Source organism: Misgurnus anguillicaudatus, chromosome 3 (assembly GCF_027580225.2).
Source record: "Misgurnus anguillicaudatus chromosome 3, ASM2758022v2, whole genome shotgun sequence".
NCBI lineage: Eukaryota > Metazoa > Chordata > Actinopteri > Cypriniformes > Cobitidae > Misgurnus > Misgurnus anguillicaudatus.
This window is the reverse complement of record NC_073339.2, coordinates 45,855,944-45,864,625: the sequence shown is the minus strand read 5'-3', so window position 1 is coordinate 45,864,625 and position 8,682 is coordinate 45,855,944.

The window sequence follows — 8,682 nt, the reverse complement described above, 5'->3', positions numbered from 1 at the left end:
AAGTGCTCTAAGATGAAGCAAAGTCAAATATGAGATGTGTCAAAACATACTTTACTATGATATGTTTACCAGGGATTGCATTTGAATGATGTTGAAGGGCACATGTTATGCCCACTTTTACAAGATGTATTATCAGTCTCAGGTGCGTCTGTGAAGTTTCAGCTTAAAATACCCCACATATCATTTGTTATAGCATGTGCAAAATGCTCCTATTTTTGTGGGAGCAAAAAAGTGCTGTTTTCATGTTTGTGCAAATGCAAATGAGCTACCAATCGCCAATGAGCACTTTTTGTTACAAATAGATCTGATTCATGAGAATTCAATCTGAGACAAAAGTATCTTTAGCCACATTAGCATTACAATGTGCTAACAAACACATTTAAAAAGTTTTAATTTAAAGTAAAGCAGTCAGTGAGTGGCCATGGGCGGGGCTTTTTTGTGATGTCACATTAACAAGAGAATCAAAACAGCATGTTAAATGAGAGTGCTTTAGTTTAATTGGGATTAAAAAAGAAGTAGAGGATGGATTTTTCATTGTAGGGTTGTTGTGTTTACACTACCAATACACATTTATGTCCAAACACCTTGTAAAAGTGGATTTAGCAATAATATGAATTAAAAGAATGCACCCTGTTTAATACGTTGCAGATCCCGAGTGCTATTCATTAGGCACCGCCAACAGGCGACCCATTTTACCACCTCACTTTAAAAGGAAGGCACATTCAGCCAGTGCCGGCACGAGTCTCTTAGGGGCCCTAATGCCGAGTTCAGACTGCATGATTTTAAAACTAGTCGGGTCACCTGTGGTTTCACACTGCGTGATTATCTGGGGTAGCGTTCAGTCGCTGCTGTTTCAGACTGCATGATGGATTGGCGACAGGGGTTTTCATACTGCATGACTTTACCGTAAGAAGAATCGCCGATAACTTTGTCCCGGTCCACAAACTACGTCTCACAACCAAACGCACGCGAGAATTGACGCGAAGGAAACAACGCGAGGTCACGCGTGCAAGACCGGAGTTCTCACGTGAGACTGGGATTATTATTAAAAATGGTCACCCGCAAGAAGTTTACCATACAAATTGCATGTGCGCTCATTTGCAGCAGTAAGAAGAAGAAATAAAAATTATGATGGAGGAAATGTTTGGAGAGACTCCTCCCCGAACTTCCAGCTGTCCTGTATGTTGCTCTCTCATTGGATGTAGGTCATCGCCGATGTTATTGTCAGTCAAAACACATTTCACACGGCATGATTTTGAATCGCCGACAGCTTCAGATATTTAGCATGCCAAATATCTCACGGGTGTCGGCGACTCGTCGGCGATCCTCTCAGAACGCGTCTTTTATAATTCACACTGTGTGATTGTCACTGCATCGATTTGCCTGTGATTTCGGGCATTTGTCGGCGATTTCTCAAAACCTGTCGGCGAGTCAAAATCAGGGCTAAAATCGTGCAGTCTGAACTCGGCATAAGCAGAATGTGTTTGGGGGCCCCCTCTCACCAATTTTTTAATTAAAAAATAAAGAAATTACAAACATTTATAAAAAGAACAAAGTTGCATATTAAGTAAGGGCTAAAATTAGCATTAGGTACAGAAATCAAATCAAATGAATCATAACACTGTCTTTATTGTATGAATTAAATATAATTATTATTTTTAGAGCTTCAGAAGTGATTTTCTCTTTGTTTTGGATTGTTTGATTAACATTAATGACACAGACTTAAGTAGGTTAATTGAGGTTACTGTCTCTTCAAGAGAAGCACAGACCTGGTTTCTGCCTTATCTATACATAAACCTAAGACACAAACAAATGTTTTTATTGGAAAAAGAATACTGTGGAGATCATTTTGTTTGTATGTGCCCTGTCAAGAACAGAAAGATTTTATGTTTGCTTGCTTTCTGAAACGCATCTCTCCATGTGTGCACTACTGAGTGCACTTAAATGCACGCTGGCACGTGCGCACACAGACGGAGGATGAATTACAAATGGTGCAGCAAAAAATGTTACGTTGTTTTTCCGTGCTCTATTCCTCAAATGTATGTTAATTTAAGTTATTTAATTGTAAAAAGAAAAAAAAATGATTGGGGGCCCACGGTGGCCACGGGGCCCCAAGCAGCCGCTTAGTTCGTTTATGCCTTGGGCCGGCCCTGCATACAGGAATAAACTGAGGAGTTTGACAGATCTTTTACAACATTTATAGTGAAAGGCTGCATGCATTTTCAGTTGTTGGGTCATCATCATTTAGGTAGATGTTATGTTACGAGGGAAAATTATTTAAAAATCTTTTTGAGCTAGCCTAGCCATGTTTGTTTTAAAGTTTTTATGTAGCCTCCTTTTTCTGTTCAGCTTTAAGTAATTGCACAAAATAAATATTTTTGATCTATAAAGGCTTGACTGTTGCTTTCCACCCCTTTGGAATTGAATCCAAGAATTGTTAGGAATCGGAATCCATACATTTGAAACAATGCCCAACCCTAATCCAAACTGACTTACAGTGTATTATACGTTATGTGTGTTCCTTGGGTTCGAACCCTTGACCTTTCATTCTGCTAATGCAACGCTTTACTAGTTTACTGAGTAGTTTGAATTTTGTTTACTTGACTTGTCATGTATGGCTTAGACAAGGTGTAAGACAAGCTGGTGGAAGTTCTCAACAGTTTCATCGAATATAACAAACCAAACTAGAAACTGGGTGAGGAAAATAAAAAGCCTCAGCATGGCAGAAAAGAGCAAGCTGGCAGGCTCTTTAATGCGATGTGATAATTAGCTGTCGGTTAAGACAGAAGGATGTAGTGAACCAGACGTGAGTTCGGCTCAGGGCATCTTGACACCAATCCTGGAGGGCTTCAAGTATCTGACTGCTATCATTCCAATTTCTAAGTCTAACCTGCTTCAATTACTAGTGCCATTCGTCAGATAAATGTCATTCATTTCATGCTATCTTGTCCTTAACACAGTGGTATCCAAGACACTGATCGGTGGATTAATGATTTGAGAATCTCTGGAGATATTGCCTAAAAACCTTTTTTACCCGGTCTGCTTGGCCAAACAAAAATCACAAATTATACCAGAGGTGAGGACTGGATTGGATTTGAGCACCAATTGGAGTTAGATTAGATTTCAGCACAAAGTGTTAAAAATCACACTGAAAGCAAACCGCGTGGCAACAGTTGGATGCTTCTGTCCTTCACGGTACACATTTAAGAATTTAATGTTGACCAAAGGATCAAAGATCCTGTTATAACTACATGAAAATAGAGCAAACAGATCACCAGCCATGCATTAAAATAAAAAGTTGTCCAAGGTGTCATTTTTGGGGAGGTCTCTAAAACATTCAATGTTTTATGTAGGCAACGGGTACATTTTCATACTATGTAAATTACTCAAGGCAAACATCTAAATTTCCCATGCATGTTTCTTACAGATCTTTTGGCATGAATCGTGAGGAACTTTGTGAAATACAAACAAGAGTTTGGACATATGGCATTTCAATTTCTCATATCTCTCAACATACTCCTGTAAACACATACATATACCCCATCAATATTGTTAATCCCCTGATAGTTTTTTCACCTAAATCTTTTAATCCATGCACATCAGCGAGGAGTCAGAGGTGATACAGTGCTGCGATTATCTGATGATATTCTCCCACGACAGCGTTAACCTGCACAGACTAAAAAAACGAGATTCTCATCGAAAGCGGGCAGTAAACGGCATACTGGAGTAGATTCCATTATTTGCCGTCACAGCACGGGAGTGAAACTCAATATAGTGCGATGTTCATCCCCGGGCAGCTTTAAACGATCCAGTTTATTTTGACCTTCAGTAGTCAGGGCGGAACAGAGCATCGCAAGTGATTGAGGTGAGTGAAGCCCGCCGGAGACACACGGCATCAGGCTTTGTGGGAACTGATCGTGAAACTTCTAAATGCCTTCAGGGCAGAAGAACAAAAAAAATTATGAGCAAGGAAAGATGGTAAAAACCTCTCTTTATGGTGTACCTGACTTGCTAACCTCATAGAAAATGTAATGTGCTTTAAAATGTTCAATTGAATTAGAGATCTGGGCCGTGCCCTGTCTTTATAGGTTTCCCAGTAAATGGTAAGTGATGGGAAAGTGTGCACATTACGCATCACTGTATTTGCATTCAAAGAAGCGACGTAACTGCTGATCATCATAAATCCGGGCAGATTATTTCATTTCATGGGTTAATAACAATTTCACACAGTTGCACTTTTCATTAACATCAAGGACCTCACAATGTAAGATGCTAACTATAATTAGCTGCTGTTCAGGCCGGCAACCAGCGCTAACCTTCGGTTAATGGACGATGTGGGGAATAAACAAAGCTTGAAATCATTGAGGTAAATCAGGAAGTATAACTGCCGGCCCACATCTACTGTCAAAAATATAACATCATATTTGTATTTTTTAGTTTCACATTTGTTTGAAATTGATTTCAACTTTTAAGATGCCATTAATGTCACGACCAAAAACGTGTGCTAAATGCTTCTTTCCAAAATGCTGGGAAGGTTGCTCTTCTGTATCATTTTTGTCAGACTAATCTATAACTAATTCATTTAAAAAATATGCTACTGACAATTATCTCAACTCCTTATACGCTGAACTAAGTTAGTGATGTGAAAAATGTACAGAAATTTACATTATGATCTTATGTTTAGAGATACACCGCTTGACCGACCAGAGACCTGAATTGGCCGATTTACGCATCATTGGCCGGACCGGTAACCATCCGGTTAGTCTCACGACATTCTAAGCAATAACGTCATATCCTTGATCTGTTTTACAAAAAGACCGCAATCCAAACCACCCGTGCAGTCCGCCTGTGTCTATATTGATTCCTGCCAAATGACAGATTGATATAGTCCACTAGTTCACTCGCCCATGTGCAGGACTCAACAATGTAGTTGACAATGTCAAGTAGGGGGTGGAGTACTAATTAATCTTTTCAGATCGATTTAATGTCAGATTATTGCCGTAAATAATGTACATTGCATCTAAATACTGCTTTTGTTGTCGTGTTTTAGTTCTCTGTTGCGCATGCGCTTCACAATAGTGTTGTAGTCAAGACCACCTAAACCGAGACCAAGGCATGACCAAGACCAAGATAGGCTGAGACCGAGTCAAGACCAAGACCATTGCAAGTCACTGCATTAAAACACTTGATAAAATGTTAAGATAAAATGTGGAATATGCATATGATTAGGCACTTCATGTCTGTGTGTGCGTGCGTGCGTGTGTGTGTGTGTGTGTGTGTGTGCGCCATCAGAAAAGTTGATAAAATAATCAAAGGCATTGCAGATATGTGGGAATTTATCTTTGTCTATAAGCAAATAAAAGTGAACAAACACTAAAGAGCTGAAATCAACTTAACCATTTATTCTGAACTGTCTTTCCGTGGCTTGCCATCCACTTAACACAATGCACGTGTTTTAAGTAATACAATTCGAAAAAGTGTCATTGGGAGAAACTTAAACAATGCTTAAACAATGCCAACGTCATATGCCAAACCTGAATAAATTGCATAAAATTAATGATAAAAAAAATAATTTTTGATGTGCCATCAGTTGTGGTCTTGACCGGTCTTGAAATAAAATTCAGAGTTCTCTTTGTCTGAGATCAAGACGAGACCGAGTAAAAATGCGGTCCATTCCAAGACGAGACCAAGACCTTTAAAAAGTGGTCTTGAGACCGGTCTCGAGAACTACAACACTACTTTACAACAGACGCAGAAGTCATAATTTTTTTTATTTTTGGACCAAAATGTAAAACACATTCTAACTGACCCACTGATGTCACATAGACTATTTTGATGATGTTTTTATTACCTTTCTGGACATGGCCAGTTTACCGTACGTAGATTATCAATGAAGGGACTAAATATAAAACATCTTAAACTGTGTTCAAAAGATAAACGGAGGTCTTACGAGCTTGGAACGACATGAGGGTGAGTCATTAATGACATTATTTTCATTTTTTGGTGAACTATCCCTTTAATTGCTGCATCCCTAGTCACACCTACAGAAAAATTGGAAATCGGCCAAGAAAATTGCAATCGGAGCATCTCCACTTTCGTTTGACATAAACATGGTGCATATTAAAAACAATTTTTGTTTGTTTGACAATTACAATTTTTTTTTTCACAAAGGAGGATGAGATCAGTCCAAGGACACAAATGTTCGGAGACATATTAATTTTTTTTTTGTCAAAGAAATAACTTGTTGTGGCAGAACAATACCACTATTAATAATATCTTCACCTCATGATGTCCTTCAAATGAATTTTGAAACACAATCTAAATTGTTATAAAATAGCCAAAGCATTTTTTTTTTCTTTTTTAAATGGTCACAATAACTCAACAACAATATAACAATACAAAAGAAAAACAATATGCATAAAAGCAAAAGAACACCCCGAGGCCTTTAAAACACTCTTTCAAACTCACTAACATACAGTTTTGCGGTGCAGATGTTATAGCCGGGGCGCTGACCTAATTCTTTGCACATAGTCTTGTGATTGCCTTTTTATGCACTGTCTCCTAATGACTTGTTAGGCTGCATGCCTCTGAGACGAAGCCCTGATTTTACCCCGGGCTCAGTTGCCTTGTTATCCACACAGACACGAAAATACCTTCATCCGGGGAGTTGCGAATAAGAGCTCGCAAAGGGTCGGCCGCATCTTAGTAGGTTACAACCCAGAGGATCTAGCGAGAGACCACAGGGTAAGTCCTGTTACGCCACGGGGAAAAACAAAGCATAGAGAGGATGTGAGAGGACTCTGTCACGCTCTCATTACAGTGAGACATCACACGCCGAAGGCCATGAGACACAAAAGTGAACCCTGTATTATGTAGTTGTCATAAATAAATAATAATGAAATATATAAGCTAAAGCCGCGCGTTGTGCGCTTCCTCAGAGCTTATAATGAGGTGGGGATAAAAGTAATGGTTATGTTTCCCGATATTGCTCGGAATCGTAAAAATGTCCCCGTGTTTGTGATGGTCATTAAACTTGTTTCTATCAGACTGCTTTAAAGGGTATAACGTTCATCCTCCAGAGAAATGTGCTGCTTTTAAAGAAGCTGTGGTCTTATTTAAAAATCATAAGTATGTGCAATATTTAATGTAGAAAATTTTAAAATATAACAAGTTGGAATATGATCCACGGTTGTTTGGCATGTCATCTCTGATCGAATAATATTTTGTGCACTTATGCTACGTTTACACCAGCCGCGGTAGAGGTGTCAAGCGCGAGCAGGGCCTGAAGTTAACTTTTTTACCACCAGCCACTGTGGCAGGTGGATTTAGAAATCCACCTGCCACAGAGACTTTTTACCAGCCAGTTTTTTTTTTTTGCCTGAATAGTGAATGATAACGCTGTCTTTATTGTATGAATTAAATATAATTTGTTTTCAAAACTACAAAAGTGAATTTCTCTTTGTCTTAGGTTGTTTGATTAACATTAATGACACAGACTTAAGTAGGTTAATTGAGGTTACTGTCTCTTTAAGACCAGCACATAGCCTACTGGTTTTTGACTCTCTATAAATACACTTAAGACATAAAGAAATGTTTTATTAGAAAATGAATACTGTTGAGATCATTTTGTTTATATGTGCCCTGTCAAGAGCAGAAAAATTTTATGTACGCATGCTTTTAGGAACGCGTCTCTCCGATGTGCCCTATTGAGTCCCCTTAAACCCTCGCACGCACACAGAGAAAGAGGGGGCACAAACTGCGCACATAAACGCCGCACATACGTTGTTTTTCATTACTATATTCGCAAAATGTATGTTAATGTACTACAATATAAGGCATAGTAGCGCAACTCTCTCTAAAGTTTACACATCAAGAGTTCTGATCCGTCACAGCAGCACTACACATCTGTGCAACTGCGATTGTACAGTAGCCTATGTCAGCATTGTACTATCATCCCATCTCACCAACAGTTTAATACTTACTCGTACATCCAAACGTAGTCAGAGAAGTGCCTCATCTTCTTTCCAATCGCATGAACGTTGCGAAACAGAAGGCGTATCCTCTCAATGAATCACTCAATTTGCATCAGTGATATGCGCAGGTTGATAAAAAATGAGCGGGTGCCGGTTACGAGTCATCCAAAAATATTTTAATGATATTCAGGCCGCGGTCAGTCGGTCGAGTTTAAAAACTATTTTGAACAATTGCGGGCGGGTTATAGTGATGGGTCGTTCGCGAACGAGCCGGCTCTAAGAGCTGATTCTTTGTATCGAACGAGCAGAGCCGAATCTTCAGACACAGGCAGGGGTGGGACCGTAGAGGCCAGAAGAGCCGAATCTATGAAAAGAGCCGGACTGCCATCACTAAAATGTAGTGCCGGAGCTGGAGCCGTAAGAGCCGAATCTATGAAAAGTTGAAAATGTCGGTCGGTAGTGGGTTGTTCATACAATGACCCGCGCATCACTGTTTCGCATTGGCTACCCGCCAATGTGGCTAGTAGATTGACAGTGTTACCCGCCAATTACAAAATCCACCCGCATTTGGCGCGTGGTCGGGTGTTAATTTCATGCCCTGAGCGCGAGTGATTTCAATGACAAGTCAATGTGAAGACACGTTTATGCGCGTCTGGAGGTCTCGCGCAATTCCACCTCGTTGAGCGTCTGCCGTGGTACACGCGAATGG